General features: G+C 44.0%; 1 protein-coding gene across 3 annotated transcripts in view; it reads right to left on the bottom strand.

The window, feature by feature from the left end:
• LOC128700519 (excitatory amino acid transporter-like) overlaps window positions 1-25554 on the bottom strand; it is a 287211-nt gene that overhangs the window by 142518 nt on the left and 119139 nt on the right. The window contains exon 1 of one of the 3 annotated variants that reach the window (XM_070086957.1): window positions 11240-11396. The exons of the other annotated variants lie outside the window; for them this stretch is intronic. The gene's annotated coding sequence lies outside the window, so the exon portion shown is untranslated. Of the gene's footprint in view, window positions 1-11239; window positions 11397-25554 lie in introns of those variants that run through there. 3 annotated transcript variants of the gene reach the window in all.

Raw genomic sequence — 25554 nt, 5'->3', positions numbered from 1 at the left:
GACTGACAGTAACTGTCACACAACACACAGTGACTGACAGTAACTGTCACACAACACACAGTGACTGACAGTAGCTGTCACACAACACGGTGACTGACAGTAACTGTCACACAACACACAGTGACTGACAGTAACTGTCACACAACACACAGTGACTGACAGTAACTGTCACACAACACACAGTGACTGACAGTAACTGTCACACAACACAGTGACTGACAGCAATTGTCACACAACACACAGTGACTGACAGTAACTGTCACACAACACACAGTGACTGACAGTAACTGTCACACAACACAGTGACTGACAGTAACTGTCACGCAACACAGTGACTGACAGTAACTGTCACACAGCACACAGTGACTGACAGTAACTGTCACACAACACATAGTGACTGACAGTAACTGTCACACCACACACAATGACTGACAGTAACTGTCACGCCACACACAGTGACTGACAGTAACTGTCACACAACACACAGTGACTGACAGTAACTGTCACACAACACACAGTGACTGACAGTAACTGTCACACAACACACAGTGACTGACAGTAACTGTCACACAACACACAGTGACTGACAGTAACTGTCACACAACACACAGTGACTGACAGTAACTGTCACACAACACACAGTGACTGACAGTAACTGTCACACAACACACAGTGACTGACAGTAACTGTCACACAACAAACAGTGACTGACAGTTAACTGTCACACAACACACAGTGACTGAGAGTAACTGTCGCACAACACAGTGATTGACAGTAACTGTCACACAACACACAGTGACTGACAGTAACTGTCACACAACACACAGTGACTGACAGTAACTGTCACACAACACAGTGACTGACAGTAACTGTCACGCAACACACAGTGACTGACAGTAACTGTCACACAGCACACAGTGACTGACAGTAACTGTCACACAACACATAGTGACTGACAGTAACTGTCACACAACACAGTGACTGACAGTAACTGTCACACAACACACAGTGACTGACAGTAACTGTCGCACAACAGTGACTGACAGTAACTGTCACACGACACACAGTGACTGACAGTAACTGTCACAACACACAGTGACTGAGAGTAACTGTCACACAACACAAAGTGACTGACAGTAACTGTCACACAACACACAGTGACTGACAGTAACTGTCACACAACACACAGTGACTGACAGTAACTGTCACACAACACACAGTGACTGACAGTTAACTGTCGCACAACACACAGTGACTGACAGTTAACTGTCACACAACACACAGTGACTGACAGTAACTGTCGCACAACACAGTGACTGACAGTAACTGTCACACAACACACAGTGACTGACAGTAACTGTCACACAACACACAGTGACTGACAGTAACTGTCACACAACACAGTGACTGACAGTAACTGTCACACAACACAGTGACTGACAGTAACTGTCACACAGCACACAGTGACTGACAGTAACTGTCACACAGCACACAGTGACTGACAGTAACTGTCACACAACACACAGTGACTGACAGTTAACTGTCGCACAGCACACAGTGACTGACAGTAGCTGTCACACAACACAGTGACTGACAGTAACTGTCACACAACACACAGTGACTGACAGTAACTGTCACACAACACACAGTGACTGACAGTAACTGTCACACAACACAGTGACTGACAGCAATTGTCACACAACACACAGTGACTGACAGTAACTGTCACACAACACACAGTGACTGACAGTAACTGTCACACAACACAGTGACTGACAGTAACTGTCACGCAACACAGTGACTGACAGTAACTGTCACACAGCACACAGTGACTGACAGTAACTGTCACACAACACATAGTGACTGACAGTAACTGTCACACCACACACAATGACTGACAGTAACTGTCACGCCACACACAGTGACTGACAGTAACTGTCACACAACACACAGTGACTGAGAGTAACTGTCACACAACACACAGTGACTGACAGTAACTGTCACACAACACAGTGACTGACAGTAACTGTCACACAACACACAGTGACTGACAGTAACTGTCACACAACACACAGTGACTGACAGTAACTGTCACACAACACACAGTGACTGACAGTTAACTGTCGCACAACACACAGTGACTGACAGTAAACTGTCACACAACACACAGTGACTGACAGTAACTGTCGCACAACAGTGACTGACAGTAACTATCACACAACACACAGTGACTGACAGTAACTGTCGCACAACACAGTGACTGACAGTAACTGTCACACAACACACAGTGACTGACAGTAACTATCACACAACACACAGTGACTGACAGTAACTGTCACACAACACACAGTGACTGACAGTAACTGTCACACAACACACAGTGACTGAGAGTAACTGTCACACAACACAAAGTGACTGACAGTAACTGTCACACAACACACAGTGACTGACAGTAACTGTCACACAACACACAGTGACTGACAGTAACTGTCACACAACACAGTGACTGACAGTTAACTGTCGCACAACACACAGTGACTGACAGTTAACTGTCACACAACACACAGTGACTGACAGTTAACTGTCACACAACACACAGTGACTGACAGTAACTGTCGCACAACACAGTGACTGACAGTAACTGTCACACAACACACAGTGACTGACAGTAACTGTCACAAAACACACAGTGACTGACAGTAACTGTCACACAACACAGTGACTGACAGTAACTGTCACGCTACACAGTGACTGACAGTAACTGTCACACAACACACAGTGACTGACAGTAACTGTCACACAACACACAGTGACTGACAGTAACTGTCACACAGCACACAGTGACTGACAGTAACTGTCACACAACACACAGTGACTGACAGTAACTGTCACACAACACACAGTGACTGACAGTAACTGTCACACAACACACAGTGACTGACAATAACTGTCACACCACACACAGTGACTGACAGTAGCTGTCACACAACACAGTGACTGACAGTAACTGTCACGCTACACAGTGACTGACAGTAACTGTCACACAACACAAAGTGACTGACAGTAACTGTCACACAGCACACAGTGACTGACAGTAACTGTCACGCAACACACAGTGACTGACAGTAACTGTCACACAACACACAGTGACTGACAATAACTGTCACACAACACACAGTGACTGACAGTAGCTGTCACACAACACAGTGACTGACAGTGACTGTCACGCAACACAGTGACTGACAGTAACTGTCACACAGCACACAGTGACTGACAGTAACTGTCACACAACACATAGTGACTGACAGTAACTGTCACACCACACACAGTGACTGACAGTAACTGTCACACAACACATAGTGACTGACAGTAACTGTCACACAACACAGTGACTGACAGTAACTGTCACACCACACACAGTGACTGACAGTAACTGTCACACAACACATAGTGACTGACAGTAACTGTCACACAGCACACAGTGACTGACAGTAACTGTCACACAACACATAGTGACTGACAGTAACTGTCACACAACACAGTGACTGACAGTAACTGTCACACAACACATAGTGACTGACAGTAACTGTCACACAGCACACAGTGACTGACAGTAACTGTCACACAACACAGTGACTGACAGTAACTGTCAGTCTAAATAGCTGAGTAGCAAAATTGGCTAGGCTTCAAGTGCTGAAATATCAGCGATATATTAACCTGTCTTGGCGGTGCATCATGCCACTCATCTTGCAGTGTACCCTTGTTTGACAAGGTCATGCTCAAGCTCCTGGGCTTCTTGACAGAGATCAGCTTCATGGTAGGGCCTCGATTATAACCTTCATGGAGTCCTGAGTTGGGTTTCCACTGTCAGGGAATTGACATATTGGACCTCAGACTTTGTCTACGTTGAAGAGGGATGAACTCCAGCTCCCGGGCCTCTCAAGTGAGTTAGCCTCCGCTTGTGCATGTTGAAAAGTTATAAATTTCATATATCAATACTAATATTAATATTATTAACTATTAAATTAATGTCGATATTAACTTTTAAATCAATATTAATATCAATAATTAATATAAATATTAACTATTACATTAATATCAATATTAACTATTATATTATTATCACTATTTGGAGAATGCTTCGTCCAGTCCATCTCAAATTTTAAGATTCGTTTGAGAGGGTTAGGCTCCAGCTCATGGGCTTGTTGAAATTGTTGAGTTAGAACTCCTAGTTCTCTAGACGATAACTTCACAAATGTCTTGTACAGTTGATCTCGAGTTTTAGATTGATAGGGTTGACCTTTAGCTCCTGGGTCTCTTGAAGCTGTTAAGTTACAACTACTGGGTCTGAGGCTGTTAAGTTACAGCTCCTGGGTCTCTTGAAGCTGTTAAGTTACAACGACTGGGTCTGAGGCTGTTAAGTTACAGCTCCTGGGTCTCTTGATCCCTACCCTGGTCGATGGTATACCTTCCATAGTCAAGGGATACCTCCCATGACCGAGGGAATACTTCCCAGCGTCAAAGGGATACCTACCCCTGGTCGATGGGATAATTCCCATGATCGAGGGAATATTTCCCATGATCGAGAAGATACTTCATATGATCGAGGGGATACTTACCCTGGTCGAGGGGATTATTACCATGGTCAGTGGGACACCTACCCTTGTCGATGGGATACTTCCCATGGTAGAGGGAATACTTCCCATCGTCGAGGGGATACCTACAATTGTTGAGGGGATAATACAATGGTCGAGGGGATACCTACCTTGGTCGAAGGTATACCTACCATGGTAGAGGGAATACCTGCCATGGTCGAAGGGATACCGAAATGCATCGGGCTATTATAATGCACGAAGCTCTAAACCCGTAAGTCACAATGCTTTGTGGAATGAGAGGTAATAGGTTTGTTCCGAGAAATTTAAGGTATAGCTCCAACCCCATGGATCAAGAACCCTTCAACAGCTTTAAGTAGTTCCCCTTGAAGGGAATATAAAGCATTATTATTATTATTATTATTATTATTATTATTATTATTATTATTATTATTATTATTATTATTATTATTATCATTATTATTATTATTATTATTATTATTATTATTATTATTTATCACATGCTCGTTGAGAATTGGTTGCTTATTCCAACTATCAGATATACTTAGTTCTGAATGTTGATAGTTGGCAGGAAGTGCGCTGATAGATGTCAGGGAGAGCGCTGATAGATGTCAGGGAGAGCGCTGATAGATGGCAGGGAGGGCTCCCAACTACAGGTCAAAGAAATTCTAATTCTGTGAGCTATGACTGGTGTCAGGGGAGGCAGGATGACGTGTCTCTCTCTCTCTCTCTCTCTCTCTCTCTCTCTCTCTCTCTCTCTCTCTCTCTCTCTCTCTCTCTCTCTCTCTCTCTCTCTCTCTCTCTCTCTCTCTCTCTCTCTCTCTCTCTCTCGCCCCGGGGAGAGACGTCACCACATGGAGAAGGACCCCGGCCAGGACCCGGGCCAGGAGCCAGGGCCAGGAGCCGGGCTAGAAGCCGGGCCAAGAGCCGAGCCAGGAGCCGGGACAGAAGCCGGACCAGGACCCGTCCTGGCTAAATTTCGCTCGACACCGCTGAAGTTATATCGTCATTAATCACAGCCATCTCGAGCTGATCGTCGCAGTTGAGTAATGTAAACGTTGGAGTGACCATTCAAGAGGTGGATGGCAGTGGATGGGATAAGTGTGGATGACAATGGATGAGATGCGTAATTAAATGGTTCAGAGAACCGACAAGTTGATAAATTAGACACATGTGCGGCACTTGGATATCTTTATTGAGGAAACGTTTCACCACGCAGTGGCTTCATCAGTCCATACAAAGGAGAATGGTGAAGAACAGGAGTAGTTTGAGGTAATCAGTCCCTCAACCTTGAGTCTCCATTCTTCTTTTGTCTCAAGTTTTTAATGAGCTATTGGATGCCAGTCAGGTTATTAACAGTGTTTTCGGCCAATCAGATTATTTCCAGTGTTTTCGGCTAATCAGATTATTTCCAGCCAATCAGGTTATTATTTTCAGCCAATCAGGCTATTAATATGTTTGGCAGCCAATCAAGTTATTAAAATTGTTGGCAGCTAATCAGGTTATTAATATTGTTGGCAGTCAGTCATGTTGTTAATACTGTTGGCAGCCAATCAGGTTATTATATTATTGGCAGTCAGTCAGGTTATTAATAGAGATGTTAGCCAATCAGGTTATTAATATTGTTGGCAACCAATCAGGTTATTAATATTGTTGGCAACCAATCAGGTTATTAATATTGTTGGCAACCAATCAGGTTATTAATAGGGATATGACAAATAGTTTAGAAAACCGATAAGTTGAAGATTGAAACACTTATGCAACATATGTGAATCTTTACTGAGGAAACGTTTCGCCACACAGTGGCTTCATCAGTCCAATACAAATCAGAAGGGAAGGAGAGGAGGAGTTTGAGGTAATCAGTCCTTCAGCCTGGAGTCGATGTGTTCAGTCCATCGACTCCAGGCTGAGGGACTGATTACCTCAAACTCCTCCTCTCCTTCCCTTCTGATCTGTATTGGACTGATGAAGTCACTGTGTGGCGAAACGGTTCCTCAATAAAGATTCCCATATGTTGCATCTGTCTCAATCTTCAACTCATTAATAGGGGTGATGGCAGCCAATCACGTTATTAATAATGCAGTTAGGAACCAGTTGGGTGATTATTAGTACTGATATTAGCCAATCAGTTTATTACTTCCTTAAAGAGCCAATCAGCGAGAGACTTAAGCCAATCCTTGACAAGTGATCAATCAATAATATTGACCAAGACGAAGATTATTAAAAATAATTGATCAGTTATTTAATACTTAAAGAGACTGACAGCCACAAGTCAGCCAATCAAAGAATATAAGTCAGCTAATCACCACAAAGTCGCCGGACAATTAGTGCTAATGGATCTTCAGCCAATCAGCTTTAATGAATCGCCAACCAATCAGCAAAAATTATTCTTCAGCCTAACAGCACTAAAAGAAACCTCAGCCAATTAGAGCTAGGGATTCTTCAGCCATTAAGCGCTAAGGAATCGTCAGCCAATCAGCATTAGGGATCCCACAGCCCATCAGCGCTAAGGAATCGTCAGCCAATATCAGCTGAGTTTCCCCTCCTTCCCAGTTTCCCCTCTGTTGCCATGGTAACCTTGACACCAGTGATGTCATCACTAGCCACTGAGCCAGGCTCAGAAAAACGAGTCTCACCTCTCGTCCTCCTGACGAAACGTCTGTTTAACGACGATTTAAGTTTTTTATTATTATTTAACACACCAGCCCTCTCCCACCTAGGAAGGGGAACCCGAAAACGAAGAGGATGCACATTCACCATCATTCATTCACTCAATGACTTACCAGCAGTGTGCTGACATCACAGTTCAGATGACAATCTGAAGTGTGACATCCTGACCCGTCCTTCAGGGTGCAGTCACTGTACTTCCCACCTCCAGGACTCAAATCCAGCTAACTTCCCTGAATCCCTCCATAAATGTAACCTTGCTCTCACTCCAACAGCACATCAAAACATGAAAACCACTTGCCACACTCCGGTATATTACGCTCACACAAGTCTGTTAGATGACCTCTACTCCTTCCCTCTACCATAGATTTATGTACCTTCTTCGTCTTCCTATTTTACTCCATGCAGTATATAATATATAATAATATATAATAATAATAATAATAATAATAATAATAATAATAATAATAATAATAATAATAATACATATCACTCAGGTGACCTGCTAACCTTGTCCACTTTTATACCAGTACATATTTCACATAAACAGTAAATCGTAGAGCATTTCTGTTTTTCGAAATCAGAAGATACAGTGGATAACAAAATCCTTTAACATAACAATGATTACAGGGCATATACACAGAAATGTTAGTTATTCACTGTATATACTCTTAAGAGCTTACTTTAATCTCTATTTTAGATATTAAAGTATTCTTGACTGGTGGTGAATAAGTGACATGCAGCCTTAATGACCCGCTTGTAGTTAAAAGGCTTTAATGCCCCCATCAAGCATTAAGTCAACACTGCACTTCACGAACCATCCTTCATAAGTCAGGTGAAATTTTGGAACTGAAGAATATACTGAACAATGAAATATCACTACCCGTTTGAGCGTATAAAATGATAGGATGGCTAATGAGAACGTTCAAAACAAGAGATGCCAAGCCAGTGATGATCCTTTTCAAATCACCTGTTCTGTCTAGGCAGGCATACTGCTATACATTACCATCTCCATTAAAGGCAGGTGAAATTGCAGATCTAGAGAGTGTACAGAGAACCTTTACTGCGCGTATAAGTTCTGTCAAGCACCTTAACTACTGGGAACGCTTGGAAGCACTTGACTTGTACTCGTAGGAACGCAAGAGAGAGAGATATATATCATAATTTACACTTGGAAAATCCTGGAAGGAATGGTCCCGAATCTGCACACAGAAATCACTGCATACGAAAGTAAAAGACTGGGCAGGCGATGCAAAATGACCCCAATTCAAAGTAGGGGCCCCATTGGTACACTAAGAGAAAATCCCATAAGTGTCCGGGGCCCAAGACTGTTCAACAGCCTCCCACCATGCATAAGGGGAATTACCAATAGACCCCTGGCTGCCTTCAAGAGAGAGCTGGACAGACACCTAAGTCAGTGCCGGATCAGCCGGGCTGTGGTTCGTACGTTGGACTGCGTGCGGCCAGCAGTAACAGCCTGGTTGATCAGGCCCTGATCCACCGGGAGGCCTGGTCGTGGACCGGGCCGTGGGGATGTTGATCCTCGGAATAACCTCCAGGTAGAGATAAATTAGATTTTGCCACTGCAGTAGCTAATGCACCCCATATCCATCCTGTGGGTGGTAGTGCAAGAACATATGGATACACAAAAGGCCTAGGAACTAGGCCCCATAAGGGTTTACTGGAGCACATCTGGATTTATATCTACAGTTCAGCCATCAGTTACAAGTAAATTTTGAAAATTTGCTTAATATATCTGGTATCTTATTTTCATTAATAAGATATCTTGACATGTCACATAGGTAATTATACTGTCTCTATATTCCTCAGTAAGTGGACAATGAAGCACATAGTGTTCAAGATAGTGACCATAGGGCTGGCCACATACCTTGCATTTGGTTTAATCATCATGTGTGTCTCCCAAACTGCCAGAAGTACTTGTAACTAAGCCTAAGCCTGGCCACTATAATATCAGTCTGTTAACATGCAAGTCGTTCCATAAACGTACTTATCTATGTTCATGTTGTCACAATGGGTTATAGATCTACTCAGACTTCTATTTGCATTCCTATAACATTCAGTTTCATTATTTACTTCTCTCCTAATATTATTCCTAATGCTGAACACAGATACACCAAAGTTAAATTCTATATTTTTCTTCAGGGTACTTTTCTTGGGTAAGGTATCAACTTTATCATGAATGAGGATCAGTATTTGATGGAATTCTTAATAATTGTACATTAATTCTTTTTCCCTTTATTTAGTACTTATACCTGACTTCTCCAATGAGCATGTTATCAGATCCATTTTGTGAGTCAAGAGCATTCAGTGATGACATGGAATTAGTAATAATTATAGTCAAGCTCAGTGTCATAAGTTAGCTTCAGCGCACTTATTGGATGGCAAACAATTCAGTTTGCAGTGTAGAGGCCCCTTTCTTAATTATTATGCCTAACTCGACAAAGTTCCTATCGTTCAAAACTAGGGAGGTGCAACAAGAGCAGATGAAGTTCTTCCAGTGGACTCCTCCTTAGATCCATCAGTGTATATTACTAGTGATGTTTACTGGGAGGAGTTTGCAGGTATGTGATATTGAGTGAACATATCTTCCATGGAGGGGTGAAATGCTCTTGTTCTCTACACTGATACATTTCATGCAAGTTATAAAATTTAATATAATTGCATGTTTTCACAACCCACTTACATCTATGTGTATTTACTTCGAGACATTAAGTAAAATTCATACTGACAATGTCTGGTTCATTTCTTAAAATTCAAATACCAAGTACAGTGTTAATCTCAATAATCCTATCACCTTTGTAGATATAGGACAGCCAAGAATAATTCTGAGGGTTTTATTTTGCATTAACTCCAAGGGTCGGAGAGTTTTCCCTAGCTAATATCAATCAGCATAGGCGCAGCATAACAAATTAAGGAACTAACACACGCTATGTACATCATTCTCACTATTTTCACATTAGCACCATAGTTGAGGTTGTAGCCAGCAACAGCTTTGACAGCATTTAGTCTATCTTTGCATTTCTTATTTAGTTGTGGCATGGTGGATTTATTGAAAGGTACGTCTACACCAAGGTATCTGTAAGATTTAATATAGCTGATGTTTTCACCCTGCAAACAGATGGGTGGAGGATGTCGTTTGCTTGTTAATATCTTCGTTTTAGATGAAGATATGATGAGGCTTAAACGATTACAAATTGCTTGGATGTCGGTAAGAATGGTACTGATCTTCTTATGCCCTGTTGTATGGATCATGATGTCATCAGCATAGCTTATAGCTATATGTTTATGTGAATTAATAAGAACATTAAATTGCATGGGACCGACAACTCCTCCTTGTGGTATACCTAGGGAGAACGCTTAAAATCCCATTATTTTTTATCCCCCCTCCTTGAAGAGAAATGGTAAATATTCACCTGCTATATAATTTATAAACGAAGGTGTTGGAGTAACATCTCGTGAATGAAACTGCTGATCAGCCAGACTGTAGGCGCCTACTTCGGAGACCGTACATAATGTAAGAATTGAGGAACACTGCAGCAGGCCTAGTAGTCTGCTGCAGTGTTCAGTGTTCTTCATGTGTTCCATCTACTACAGATTAATCAAGGCCGAGGGAATGATTACCTCAAATTACTTCATGCCTTTCACTGTCTTCAAGATTATTCTCTATCTGATAAACAATTCCGTTATGTGGTCGGGAAAAATGTGTTCATATAAATATATACACAAATGCTAAATACGTACCTACTTTATCTGCTCAAATCCAACCCTTCTAACCCACACATCAGTCTAGCCTATTCTTAAAGCTGCCCAGGAAAGCTCAGTAACCCTGGTAATTATATAACCAAAACAGCCTAGTTGATCAGCTGGGAAGCCTGGTGTTGGACCGAGGTGGCTGATGCTGAAGATCTGGAACAGGTAAACTGGAGGGTGTTACTCACGAATGATGAGAGGAAGCGGGCGCTACTTGAGGGACACATCCAGACCTGGCGACCTTGTCTTGACGGCGATTCTTAACTGACTGACGCCCACCTCGCTGTTTAACCTGGCCTCCGCCAGCCACGCCCCCTTCCACCGCTGCCAGCCACGCCTCCTTCCACCGCTGTCAGCCACATCACCTTCCACCGTTGACAGCCACACCACCTTCCACTGCGATCAGCCACACCACCTTCCACCGCTGTCAGCCACGCCTCCTTCCACCCCTGCCAGCCACACCACCTTTCACCGCTGCCATCCACACCACTTTCCACTTCTGCCAGCCACACTACCTTCCACTATTGCCAGCCACACCCCTTCTTTGTTTTGCTCCCACCTCTTCTACTCTTTGGGTTTTCCAAACGCTCCGCCCCCCTTCCCTATGACTCTCCTCCTCCTCCTCCTCCTCACCGCGTCATCTTATCGACCTTTTTCCTGAAACTGGCGTTGACGGACTTTCACTTCCTCTTCCTTCCTTACCCCGCTGCTCCTCATCCTGCTTCACTTCTTCCTCTTTCTTCCTAATACCCTGCACCTCTTCCTTCTCTACTTACTATTCCTCTTTCACTCCCTACTTCCTGTTCTTCCTCCTCCTTCACCTCCTTATCACCTCGTCTTCCTCTTTCTCACATCTATTCTCTCTGCACATAAGTGTAGATTTTTATAATAATAATAATAATAATAATAATAATAATAATAATAATAATAATAATAATAATACGAAGTCCGAAACATGCCTACGAAGACAGGTTTAAGATATTCTTTAAATGGAGCTATGTTTAGATCTGCTTGGAGTCTCACATGACATGATAAATCTCTACACAGAGTCTAACATGACATGATCAAGCTCTGCACAGAGTCTAACATGACATGATAAATCTCTACACAGTCTAACATGACATGATAAAGCTCTACACAGTCTAACATGACATAATAAAGCTCTACACAGTCTAACATGACATGATAAAGCTCTACATAGAGTCTAACATGACATAATAAAGCTCTACACAGTCTAACATGACATGATAAAGCTCTACACAGTCTAACATGACATAATAAAGCTCTACACAGTCTAACATGACATGATAAAGCTCTACATAGAGTCTAACATGACAAGAATCTACAGACAGCCTATGAGTGAGGTCTATATTTTTTAGGGAGGTGAGATCTTACCTCGCCTTTAGGGGCATTCGTGTGAATGCATTCAATACCTTCCTCAGCTGTGGGTATAATATTCGTCAGGAAACAGGACAAGTTTTTCCTGACGTGGGTCTTAAGTCATCAGCTGTGTTGTTCAGGTCAGCTTCAGTATTTTCATCACCCTACCTCATCTCCGGGTATTAACCATAGCGGTGAAGAAAGTGTTAATTATACTATGTTCGTGGTGGTGCACGACTGTACGTGCGATGCCTCGATCCTCGTTTAGAAAACGATCGTGGATATTCACATCAGTTCTGAGTAAAAAGCAATGGCGCTCAGGGGGGATACTAGTGATGCGCGAGGCACAAGGGATAAATCTCCGATGGTAATGACGGAGGTATTAGTTTTAACATTCTTTGAGATGGCGCATGAGTGTACATATGATGTCTTACCCTGTGAGAAGACTCACAATTGTGCACCTTGGCTGTGTAGGGTCACACTCGCTCTCCACGGATGTCACTATTAACGAGAATTATGAACTAGAATTTAAGGTGGGAATATTTTTGTTAGTATATCTTATATGCCTTTTAAGGAGGCGGCAAAAATACCATTTTATTCTTCCTGTATGTTTTCATGTAACACAAATTACACATAATATGTAGCTTACAGGAACATAACCCACGGTGTCATGCGACAGTTTATTATATTACTTAAATCTTGTGTATCACTGGACTGAGGAAAAGTCCAGGACCAAAATATTTCCATTAATGTGCCTTCAGTGTTCTCTTCGCGTCCTTTCCCGGAGTGTATTGTTTTGTATACATATGTTTATATTTATACCAATTCACTGCTTGTATCTAGTTATTTCCAATTTATCTTAGTTTCATTCTAAATATTCTTGAGCCACGATGTGAACATCAGTTGACTGGTAAATGTTGTGCTGGTCTGTAGACTTAACCTAGCGAGTGAAGGAGAGTGAACTTTGAAGGGGAGAGAGAGAGTGAGAGATTATTATTATTATTATTATTATTATTATAAAAAAGAAGCGCTAAGCCACAAGGACTATACAGTGAGAGTGAGAGAGAAAGCGAGAGAGAGCGAGAGAGAGAGAGGGAGGGAGGGAGGGAGAGAAAGAATTTATGTGTGCACTCACGTACGTGTGGTTGCAAGGGTCGTGCCTCAGCTCCTGTGTATGTGTGGGAGAGAGGAGGTGGTAAAGTGATGAGAGGGGGGGTGGGGGAAGGTTGCAGAGTGCTAGGCACGTGGTCACCATTGTTAACATGTGTTTCAGCACCTCCGTGAATCATGCGTCCGGCAACACCGCCCATCATCACCTCCCCAACGTATCCGACACAACAAACACAAGGAAATGAAGTCGCAAAAAGGGAAAAAAAATGTATAACGAATGGCAGAAAGAGGCGTTAAAGAAGTGAAACAAGAAGAAGCCTCCTGGTTTACCCAATTTTGCCATTATAAGAGACGGAAACTTCCAGGAATTGTCGCCATAGCGCGCATGTCCTCCTGCAGCGCTGCCAGACACTCTCCACGACGCCTTCACAAGACATCTAATTTCTGGCCAAACCACAGGATGGAATTAATATTTCTGGACACGTGTAAATTGTGACCTCTTAATCACGTGTTCACTGGTATAACAGTAAGGTCACAAAATTTCCATATCCTAGCGATATACACTCAATTCTCTCATAAAGTTCCGCCATTTATGTGATTTTTTTTATTAAATGCGTCAAAATGTTCATCCGAAATTGAATAACACGTGATATGAACGCCTTTTCACGTGGTACTCAGAACAGAACAGAACGTTAAAAGGCGCTACGTAAAAGGACACAAGTGCAACTAATGTGACATTGTACTGTGGCAACGTTTCGCTCTCCAGGAGCTTTATCAAGCCAGCTTGATAAAGCTCCTAGAGAGCGAAACGTTGCTACAATAAAATATCACATTAGTTGCACTTGTGTCCTTTTACCTAACATACTGGTGGTAATTCTACCAACATTAATACAACTTAAAAGGCCTTAGTGCTGCCTGTGCAGTTTTGGATGAACTTTTTTCATTTCAGTTGCAAATATATCACAATATAAAGCATCGATTCATAAAAAAAGGCTTCTTGAAGTACAAAAAAAATGTTTCCAGAATTCAAATCAAAGAATGTTACACACACAAGACCAGGAGCTGTAACTCGACCCTGCAGCCACAACTTGGTGAGTACACAGACAGACACACACGCACACACAGACACAGACACAGACACAGACAGACACACACAGACACAGACACAGACACAGACACAGACACACACACACACAGACAGACAGACACACACACACACACACACACACACACACACACACACACACACACACACACACACACACACACACACACACACACACACACACATACACACACACACACAGGGGTTGGATGATTGCATCTTCTTGGACTGCAAGAAGGCCTTGACACAATTCCTCACAAGAGATTAGTGCAGAAGCTAGAGCATCAGGCGCATATAACAGGAAGGGCACTGCAATGGATCAGAGAATACCTGACAGGGAGGCAACAACGAGTCATGGTATGTAATGATGTATCACAATGGGCACCTGTGACGAGTGGGGTCCCACAGGGGTCGGTCCGAGGACCAATGCTATTTTTGGTATATGTCTATTCCCCGCAGTATCTTGTATGTCGTTATCATGTCTCCCCTGACCCTTCTGTCCTCCAGTGTCGTCAGTCCGATTTCCCTTAACCTTTCCTCGTACGACATTCCCTTGAGCTCTGGGACTAGCCTTGTTGCAAACCTTTGTACTTTCTCTAACTTCTTGACGTGCTTGACCAGGTGTGGGTTCCAGACTGGTGCTGCATACTCCAGTATGGGCCTAACATACACAGTGTACAGTGTCTTGAACGATTCCTTATTAAGGTATCGGAACGCTATTCTCAGGTTTGCCAGGCGCCCGTATGCTGCAGCGGTTATTTGGTTGATGTGTGCCTCCGGTGATGTGCTCGGTGTTATGGTCACCCCAAGGTCTTTCTCCCTGAGTGAGGTCTGTAGTCTTTGTCCACCTAGCCTATACTCTGTCTGCGGTCTTCTTTGCCCCTGCCCAATCTTCATGACTTTGCATTTGGCTGGATTGAATTCGAGAAGCCAGTTACTGGACCACATGTCCAGCCTGTCCAGGTCTCTTTGCAGTCCTGCCTCATCCTCGTCCGATTTAAATCTTCTTATCAACTTCACGTCATCTGCGAACAGGGACACTTCAGAGTCTATTCCTTCCATCATGTCGTTCACATATATCAAAAATAGCACTGGTCCTAGAACTGACCCCTGTGGGACCCCGCTCGTAACAGGCGCCCACTGTGATACCTCTTCACGTACCATGACTCGTTGCTGCCTCCCTGTCAGGTATTCTCTGATCCATTGCAGTGCCCTCCCTGTTACATGCGCCTGATCCTCCAGCTTCTGCACTAATCTCTTGTGGGGAACTGTGTCAAAGGCCTTCCTGCAGTCTAGGAAAACGCAATCTACCCACCCCTCTCTCTCGCGTCTTACTTCTGTTACCTTGTCATAAAACTCCAGGAGGTTTGTGATACAAGATTTGCCTTCCATGAACCCATGCTGGTTTTCATTTATAATCTTGTTCCTTTCCAGGTGTTCGACCACTCTCCTCCTGTGTGTGTGTGTGTGTGTGTTAGTTAGTTACCATTTTGTCCTAGGCACATGTCGATTAGACACTAGGCCTGTTGTATGTCACTGCATGTGTTTGTGTGTTTTAGTTACCATTTTGTCCTAGGCATGTGTCTGTGTATGTGTGTGTGTCTGTGTGTGTGTGTGTGTGTGTGTCTGTGTGTGTGTGTCTGTGTGTGTGTGTGTGTGTGTGTGTGTGTGTGTGTGTGTGTGTGTGTGTGTGTGTGTGTGTGTGTGTGTGTGTGTGTGTGTGTGTGTTAGTTACCATTTTGTCCTAGGCACATGTCGATTTGACACTAGGCCTGTTGTATACCACTGCATATGTATGTGTGTGTGTGTGTGTGTGTGTGTGTGTCTGTGTTAGTTACCATTTTGTCCTAGGCACATGTCGATTAGACACTAGGCCTGTTGTATATCACTGCATATGTGTGTGTGCGTGTGCGTGTGTGTGTGTGTGTGTGTGTGTGTGTGTGTGTGTGTGTGTGTGTGTGTGTGTGTGTGTGTGTGTGTGTGTGTGTGTGTGTGTGTGTGTGTACTCACCTAGTTGAGGTTGCAGGGGTCGAGTCCAAGCTCCTGGCCCCGCCTCTTCACTGATCGCTACTAGGTCACTCTCCCTGAGCCGTGAGCTTTATCATACCTCTGCTTAAAGCTATGTATGGATCTTGCCTCCACTACATCGCTTCCCAAACTATTCCACTTCCTGACTACTCTGTGGCTGAAGAAATACTTCCTAACATCCCTGTGATTCATCTGTATCTTCAACTTCCAACTGTGTCCCCTTGTTGCTGTGTCCCATCTCTGGAACATCCTGTCTTTGTCCACCTTGTCAATTCCTCTCAGTATTTTGTATGTCGTTATCATGTCCCCCGTATCTCTCCTGTCGTCAGTTGATTTCCCTTAACTTCTCCTTGTAGGACATACCTCTTAGTTCTGGGACTAGTCTTGTTGCAAACCTTTGCACTTTCTCTAGTTTCTTTACGTGCTTGGCTAGGTGTGGGTTCCAAACTGGTGCCGCATACTCCAATTTGGGCCTAACGTACACAGTGTACAGGGTCCTGAACGATTCCTTATTAAGATGTCAGAATGCTGTTCTGAGGTTTGCTAGGCGCCCATATGCTGCAGCAGTTATTTGGTTGATGTGCGCTTCAGGAGATGTGCCTGGTGTTATACTCACCCCAAGATCTTTTTTCTTGAGTGAGGTTTGTAGTCTCTGGCCCCCTAGACTGTACTCTGTCTGCGGTCTTCTTTGCCCTTCCCCAATCTTCATGACTTTGCACTTGGTGGGGTTGAACTCCAGGAGCCAATTGCTGGACCAGGTCTGCAGCCTGTCCAGATCCCTTTGTAGTTCTGCCTGGTCTTTAATTGAGTGAGTTCTTCTCATCAACTTCACATCATCTGCAAACAGGGACACTTCGGAGTCTATTCCTTCCATCATGTCGTTCACAAAAACCAGAAACAACACTGGTCCTAGGACTGACCCCTGTGGGACCCCGCTGGTCACAGGTGCCCACTCTGACACCTCGCCATGTACCATGACTCGCTGCTGTCTTCCTGACAAGTATTCCCTGATCCATTGTAGTGCCTTCCCTGTTATCCCTGCTTGGTACTCCAGTTTTTGCACTAATCTCTTGTGTGGAACTGTGTCAAACGCCTTCTTGCAGTCCAAGAAAATGCAATCCACCCACCCCTCTCTCTCTCTTGTCTTACTGCTGTCACCATGTCATAGAACTCCAGTAGGTTTGTGACACAGGATTTCCCGTCCCTGAAACCACGTTGGCTGCTGTTGATGAGATCATTCCATTCTAGGTGTTCCACCACTCTTCTCCTGATAATCTTCTCCATGACTTTGCATACTATACATGTTAGTGCCACTGGTCTGTAGTTTAGTGTGTCATGTCTGTCTCCTTTTTTAAAGATTGGGACTACATTTGCTGTCTTCCATGCCTCAGGCAATCTCCCTGTTTCGATAGATGTATTGAATATTGTTGTTTAGGGGTACACAAGTAACCCGCACACAAAAGAGAAGCCCACGACGACGTTTCAGTCCGACATGTTAGTGTGACAAAGTCACACTAACCAGAAGCGGGGCAGGACGGCTACACATAGACAGGAAGAGGCGGAGGTAGCGGTGGTAGTGGTAGTAGTAGTGGTAGTAGTAGTGGTAGTAGTAGTAGTAGTAGTAGTAGTAGTAGTAGTAGTAGTAGTAGTAGTAGTAGTAGTAGTAGTACACATGCGTGTGTGTGTGTGTGTGTGTGTGTGTGTGTGTGTTTCATAATGAGTTGTATTAATTTTTATAATTTGTTTGTAACAACGGTGTCTACATTATCATATTTACTGTATATGGAGATGAAGGTGCTACAATGGTGAATATTTTGGAATAATTTTGGCCATCTTGATGTTTGGTAAACGCTGCGGTGACGTCACTATACATGACAACACATACAGCTAAGCATACAAAAGTGTACAAAATAATGCATACGTATAAATAAATGGTTCAGAGAACCAACAAGTTGATAAATTAGACACATGTGGAACGCTTGAGTATCTTTACTGAGGAAACATTTCGTCACACAGTGGCTTCTTCAGTCCATACAAAGGAGAATGGTGAAGAACAGGAGGAGTTTGAGTTAATCAGTCCCTCAACCTTGAGTCGACGTAATCAGTCCCTCAACCTTGAGTCGACGTAATCAGTCCCTCAACCTTGAGTCGACGTAATCAGTCCCTCAACCTTGAGTCGACGTAATCAGTCCCTCAACCTGGAGTCGACGTAATCAGTCCCTCAACCTGGAGTCGACGTAATCAGTCCCTCAACCTGGAGTCGACGTAATCAGTCCCTCAACCTGGAGTCGACGTAATCAGTCCCTCAACCTGGAGTCGACGTAATCAGTCCCTCAACCTGGAGTCGACGTAATCAGTCCCTCAACCTGGAGTCGACGTAATCAGTCCCTCAACCTTGAGTCGACGTAATCAGTTCCTCAACCTTGAGTCGACGTAATCAGTCCATCAGTCTTGAAAAGAATACAGCATATATGCGAAGAAGTGACTTATATACTGTAGACAGGTGAGGCTGATTACATCGACTCAAGGCTGAGGGACGGAGTACCTCAAACTCTTGCTGTTCTTCACCATTCTCTTTTTATGGACTGATGAAGCCACTGTGTGGCTAAACATTTCCTCAGTAAAGATACTCAAGTGTTGCACATGTGTCTAATTTAATACATACATACATACATACATACATACATATATACATACATACATGCATATATATATATATATATATATATATATATATATATATATATATATATATATATATATATATATATATATATATATATATATATATATATATATATATATATATATATATATATATATATATATATATATATATATATATATATATATATATATATATATATATATGGATACAAATGCAGAGAAATTTAGAAAGCCGTGTAAAGTGACTCATGAAAGAGAAGGTTATTACAGTCAAACAAGGCTGTGTCAAGAATTTTCAAGTATGATAACACTTCAAATTATCAACATTTGCTAGTAAATATTTGCCTAACTTTGTTTCTTGCTTTTGTAAATGTATACAAGTTATGTTTTTTAAGTTTGGAGAGTTTATTGTACATATTTAGGTATCCCCGGAAAAGGATACCTACAGTAGTTTCTTGTTTCTTCTTGTAAGGTTTCCGGGCGATAACACGAGAATGGTTCATCTGGTCGACTTCAATCTCTCAAACACATTGTATTTTGCTCATATGAAAGTTTGCATTGTTACTGGGCGGTGTAAGTGCCAATTTACCAATATTAGGCGAATTGGGAAATTAATTTCTAGGCAATAAATTGAGAATGCCACGTCTGATAGACTTCAAACTCTCAACAAAGAGGTATCATACGTGTTCTTAACATTAGTTTTTGGTTGTGAAGGTCCAAGCTTATCAATTTTGTTAAACAAATTAACATATTTGTTTTATAATCAACAGCCTCCCACCATGCATAAGGGGAATTACCAATAGGCTCCTGGCTGCCTTCAAGAGGGAGCTGAACAGATATCTAAAGTTAGCAACGGATCAGCCGGGCTGTGGTTCGTACGTCGGATTATGTGCGGCCAGCAGTAACAGCCTGGTTGATCAGACCCTGATCCACAGGGAAGCCTGGTCGTGGACCAGGCCGCGGGGGCGTTGATCCCCGGAATAACCTCCAGGTAGACTCTTTAATTTATTAACTCAGTTCCCCCGTAACTGCTTGGGAGACATTAAAGCTTTGTTTTTCTTCGTAAATTTGAAAAAGTCGAGATTATTCAAGCTTATTATGACATCATGAAATGTTATGTAGAAGTTCATGTTGCGTCGAGACAAGTGAGAAGTCTCGCTAACACCAACCTGTTGTCTTAATTGTTGTGGCCAGACTACCCTGTCATGTGTCCAGCACTTATACACTACCCTGTCATGTGTCCAGCACTGATACACTACCCTGTCATGTGTCCAGCACTGATACACTACCCTGTCATGTGTCCAGCACTGATACACTACCCTGTCATGTGTCCAACACTGATACACTACCCTGTCATGTGTCCAGCACTGATACACTACCCTGTCATGTGTCCAGCACTGATACACTACCCTGTCATGTGTCCAGCACTGATATACTACCCTGTCATGTGTCCAGCACTGATACACTACCCTGTCATGTGTCCAGCACTGATACACTACCCTGTCATGTGTCCAGCACTGATATACTACCCTGTCATGTGTCCAGCACTGATATACTACCCTGTCATGTGTCCAGCACTGATACACTAACCTGTCATGTGTCCAGCACTGATACACTACCCTGTCATGTGTCCAGCACTGATATACTACCCTGTCATGTGTCCAGCACTGATATACTACCCTGTCATGTGTCCAGCACTGATACACTACCCTGTCATGTGTCCAGCACTGATACACTACCCTGTCATGTGTCCAACACTGATATACTACCCCGTCATGTGTCCAGCACTGATACACTACCCTGTCATGTGTCCAGCACTGATATACTACCCCGCCATGTGTCCAGCACTGATACACTACCCTGTCATGTGTCCAGCACTGATACACTACCCTGTCATGTGTCCAGCACTGATATACTACCCTGTCATGTGTCCAGCACTGATACACTACCCTGTCATGTGTCCAGCACTGATACACTACCCTGTCATGTGTCCAGCACTGATACACTACCCTGTCATGTGTCCAGCACTGATATACTACCCTGTCATGTGTCCAGCACTGATACACTACCCTGTCATGTGTCCAGCACTGATACACTACCCTGTCATGTGTCCAGCACTGATATACTACCCTGTCATGTGTCCAGCACTGATACACTACCCTGTCATGTGTCCAGCACTGATACACTACCCTGTCATGTGTCCAGCACTGATACACTACCCTGTCATGTGTCCAGCACTGATACACTACCCTGTCATGTGTCCAGCACTGATACACTACCCTGTCATGTGTCCAGCACTGATACACTACCCTGTCATGTGTCCAGCACTGATATACTACCCTGTCATGTGTCCAGCACTGATATACTACCCTGTCATGTGTCCAGCACTGATACACTACCCTGTCATGTGTCCAGCACTGATACACTACCCTGTCATGTGTCCAGCACTGATACACTACCATGTCATGTGTCCAGCACTGATATACTACCCTGTCATGTGTCCAGCACTGATACACTACCCTGTCATGTGTCCAGCACTGATACACTACCCTGTCATGTGTCCAGCACTGATATACTACCTTGTCATGTGTCCAGCACTGATACACTACCCTGTCATGTGTCCAGCACTGATACACTACCCTGTCATGTGTCCAGCACTGACACACTACCCTGTCATGTGTCCAGCACTGATATACTACCCTGTTATGTGTCCAGCACTGATACACTACCCTGTCATGTGTCCAGCACTGATATACTACCCTGTTATGTGTCCAGCACTGATACACTACCCTATCATGTGTCCAGCACTGATACACTACCCTGTCATGTGTCCAGCACTGATACACTACCCTGTCATGTGTCCAGCACTGATACACTACCCTGTCATGTGTCCAGCACTGATATACTACCCTGTTATGTGTCCAGCACTGATACACTACCCTGTCATGTGTCCAGCACTGATATACTACCCTGTTATGTGTCCAGCACTGATACATTACCCTGTCATGTGTCCAGCACTGATACACTACCCTATCATGTGTCATGCACTGATACACTACCCTGTCATGTGTCCAGCACTGATATATTAAACTCATGTGTCCAGCACTGATATACTACCCTGTCATGTGTCCAGCACTGATACACTACCCTGTCATGTGTCCAACATTGATATACTACCCTGTCATGTGTCCAGCACTGATACACTACCCTGTCATGTGTCCAGCACTGATATGCTACCCTCTTATGTGTCCAGCACTGATACACTACCCTGTCATGTGTCCAACACTGATATACTACCCTGTAATGTGTCCAGCACTGATACACTACCCTGTCATGTGTCCAACACTGATACACTACCCTGTCATGTGTCCAGCACTGATACAGCACCCTTCTTATGTGTCCAGCACTGATACACTACCCTGTCATGTGTCCAGCACTGATACACTACCCTGTTATGTGTCCAGCACTGAAACACTACCCTGTCATGTGTACAGCACTGATACACTACCCTGTCTTGTGTCCAGCACTGATACACTACCCTGTCATGTGTCCAGCACTGATACACTACCCTGTCATATGTCCAACACTGATACACTACCCTGTCATGTGTCCAGCACTGATACACTACCCTGTCATGTGTCCAGCACTGATACACTACCCTGTCATGTGTCCAACACTGATACACTACCCTGTCATGTGTCCAACACTGATATACTACCCTGTCATGTGTCAACACTGATACACTACCCTGTCATGTGTCCAGCACTGATACACTACCCTGTCATGTGTCCAGCACTGATACACTACCCTGTCATGTGTCCAGCACTGATATACTACCCTGTCATGTGTCCAGCACTGATACACTACCCTGTCATGTGTCCAACACTGATACACTACCCTGTCATGTGTCCAGCACTGATACACTACCCTGTCATGTGTCCAGCACTGATACACTACCCTGTCATGTGTCCAGCACTGATACACTACCCTGTCATGTGTCCAACACTGATACACTACCCTGTCATGTGTCCAGCACTGATACACTACCCTGTCATGTGTCCAGCACTGATACACTACCCTGTCATGTGTCCAGCACTGATACACTACCCTGCCATGTGTCCAGCACTGATGCACTACCCTGTCATGTGTCCAACACTGATACACTACCCTGTCATGTGTCCTGCACTGATACACTACCCTGTCATGTGTCCAACACTGATACACTACCCTGTCATGTGTCCAGCACTGATACACTACTCTGTCATGTGTCCAACACTGATACACTACCCTGTCATGTGTCCAGCACTGATACACTACCCTGTCATGTGTCCAGCACTGATACACTACTCTGTCATGTGTCCAGCACTGATACACTACCCTGTCATGTGTCCAGCACTGATACACTACCCTGTCATGTGTCCAACACTGATACACTACCCTGTCATGTGTCCAGCACTGATACACTACCCTGTCATGTGTCCAGCACTGATACACTACCCTGTCATGTGTCCAGCACTGATACACTACCCTGTCATGTGTCCAGCACTGATGCACTACCCTGTCATGTGTCCAACACTGATACACTACCCTGTCATGTGTCCTGCACTGATACACTACCCTGTCATGTGTCCAACACTGATACACTACCCTGTCATGTGTCCAGCACTGATACACTACTCTGTCATGTGTCCAACACTGATACACTACCCTGTCATGTGTCCAGCACTGATACACTACCCTGTCATGTGTCCAGCACTGATACACTACTCTGTCATGTGTCCAGCACTGATACACTACCCTGTCATGTGTCCAGCACTGATACACTACCCTGTCATGTGTCCAGCACTGATACACTACCCTGTCATGTGTCCAGCACTGATACACTACCCTGTCATGTGTCCAGCACTGATACACTACCCTGTCATGTGTCCAGCACTGATACACTACCCTGTCATGTGTCCAACACTGATACACTACTCTATCATGTGTCCAACACTGATACACTACCCTGTCATGTGTCCAACACTGATACACTACTCTATCATGTGTCCAACACTGATACACTACCCTGTCATGTGTCCAACACTGATACACTACCCTGTCATGTGTCCAACACTGATACACTACCCTGTCATGTGTCCAACACTGATACACTACTCTATCATGTGTCCAACACTGATACACTACTCTATCATGTGTCCAACACTGATACACTACCCTGTCATGTGTCCAGCACTGATACACTACCCTGTCATGTGTCCAACACTGATACACTACCCTATCATGTGTCCAACACTGATACACTACTCTATCATGTGTCCAGCACTGATACACTACCCTGTCGTGTGTCCAACACTGATACACTACCCTGTCATGTGTCCAGCACTGATACACTACCCTGTCATGTGTCCAGCACTGATACACTACCCTGTCATGTGTCCAACACTGATACACTACCCTGTCATGTGTCCAGCACTGATACACCACCCTGTCATGTGTCCAGCACTGATACACTACCCTGTCATGTGTCCAACACTGATACACTACCCTGTCATGTGTCCAACACTGATACACTACCCTGTCATGTGTCCAGCACTGATACACTACCCTGTCATGTGTCCAGCACTGATACACTACCCTGTCATGTGTCCAGCACTGATACACTACCCCGTCATGTGTCCAGCACTGATACACTTCCCTGTCATGTATCCGAACTTCTCAGTTTCACAAGACAAAAAATAAAATCCACAGAGTAAAATTTATTTGGGGTGATTAGTCAGGTATTTTCCATCGGGTTCGGCTGGGTTACGTTACAGCTCCTGGTCCTTTTGTTGTCATCCAATAACGGATAAATCGAAGTGAAGTAATAATTCATTACCCTGAAAATTAAATACGTCCCAAGACACTGTCAGCATGCTGGTGGGGAGTGTCAGCATGCTGGTGGGGAGTGTCAGCATGCTGGTGGGGAGTGTCAGCATGCTGGTGAGGAGTGTCAGCATGGTGGTGGGGAGTGTCAGCATGCTGGTGAGGAGTGTCAGCATGCTGGTGGGGAGTGTCAGCCTGCTGGTCGGGAGTGTCAGCATGCTGGTGGCGAGTGTCAGCATGCTGGTGGGGAGTGTCAGCATGCTGGTGGGGAGTGTCAGCATGCTGGTGGGGAGTGTCAGCATGCTGGTGGGGAGTGTCAGCATGCTGGTGGGGAGTGTCAGCATGCTG

This window comes from Cherax quadricarinatus, chromosome 20 (assembly GCF_038502225.1).
Source record: "Cherax quadricarinatus isolate ZL_2023a chromosome 20, ASM3850222v1, whole genome shotgun sequence".
NCBI lineage: Eukaryota > Metazoa > Arthropoda > Malacostraca > Decapoda > Parastacidae > Cherax > Cherax quadricarinatus.
This window is presented reverse-complemented; position numbering and strand designations above follow the sequence as displayed.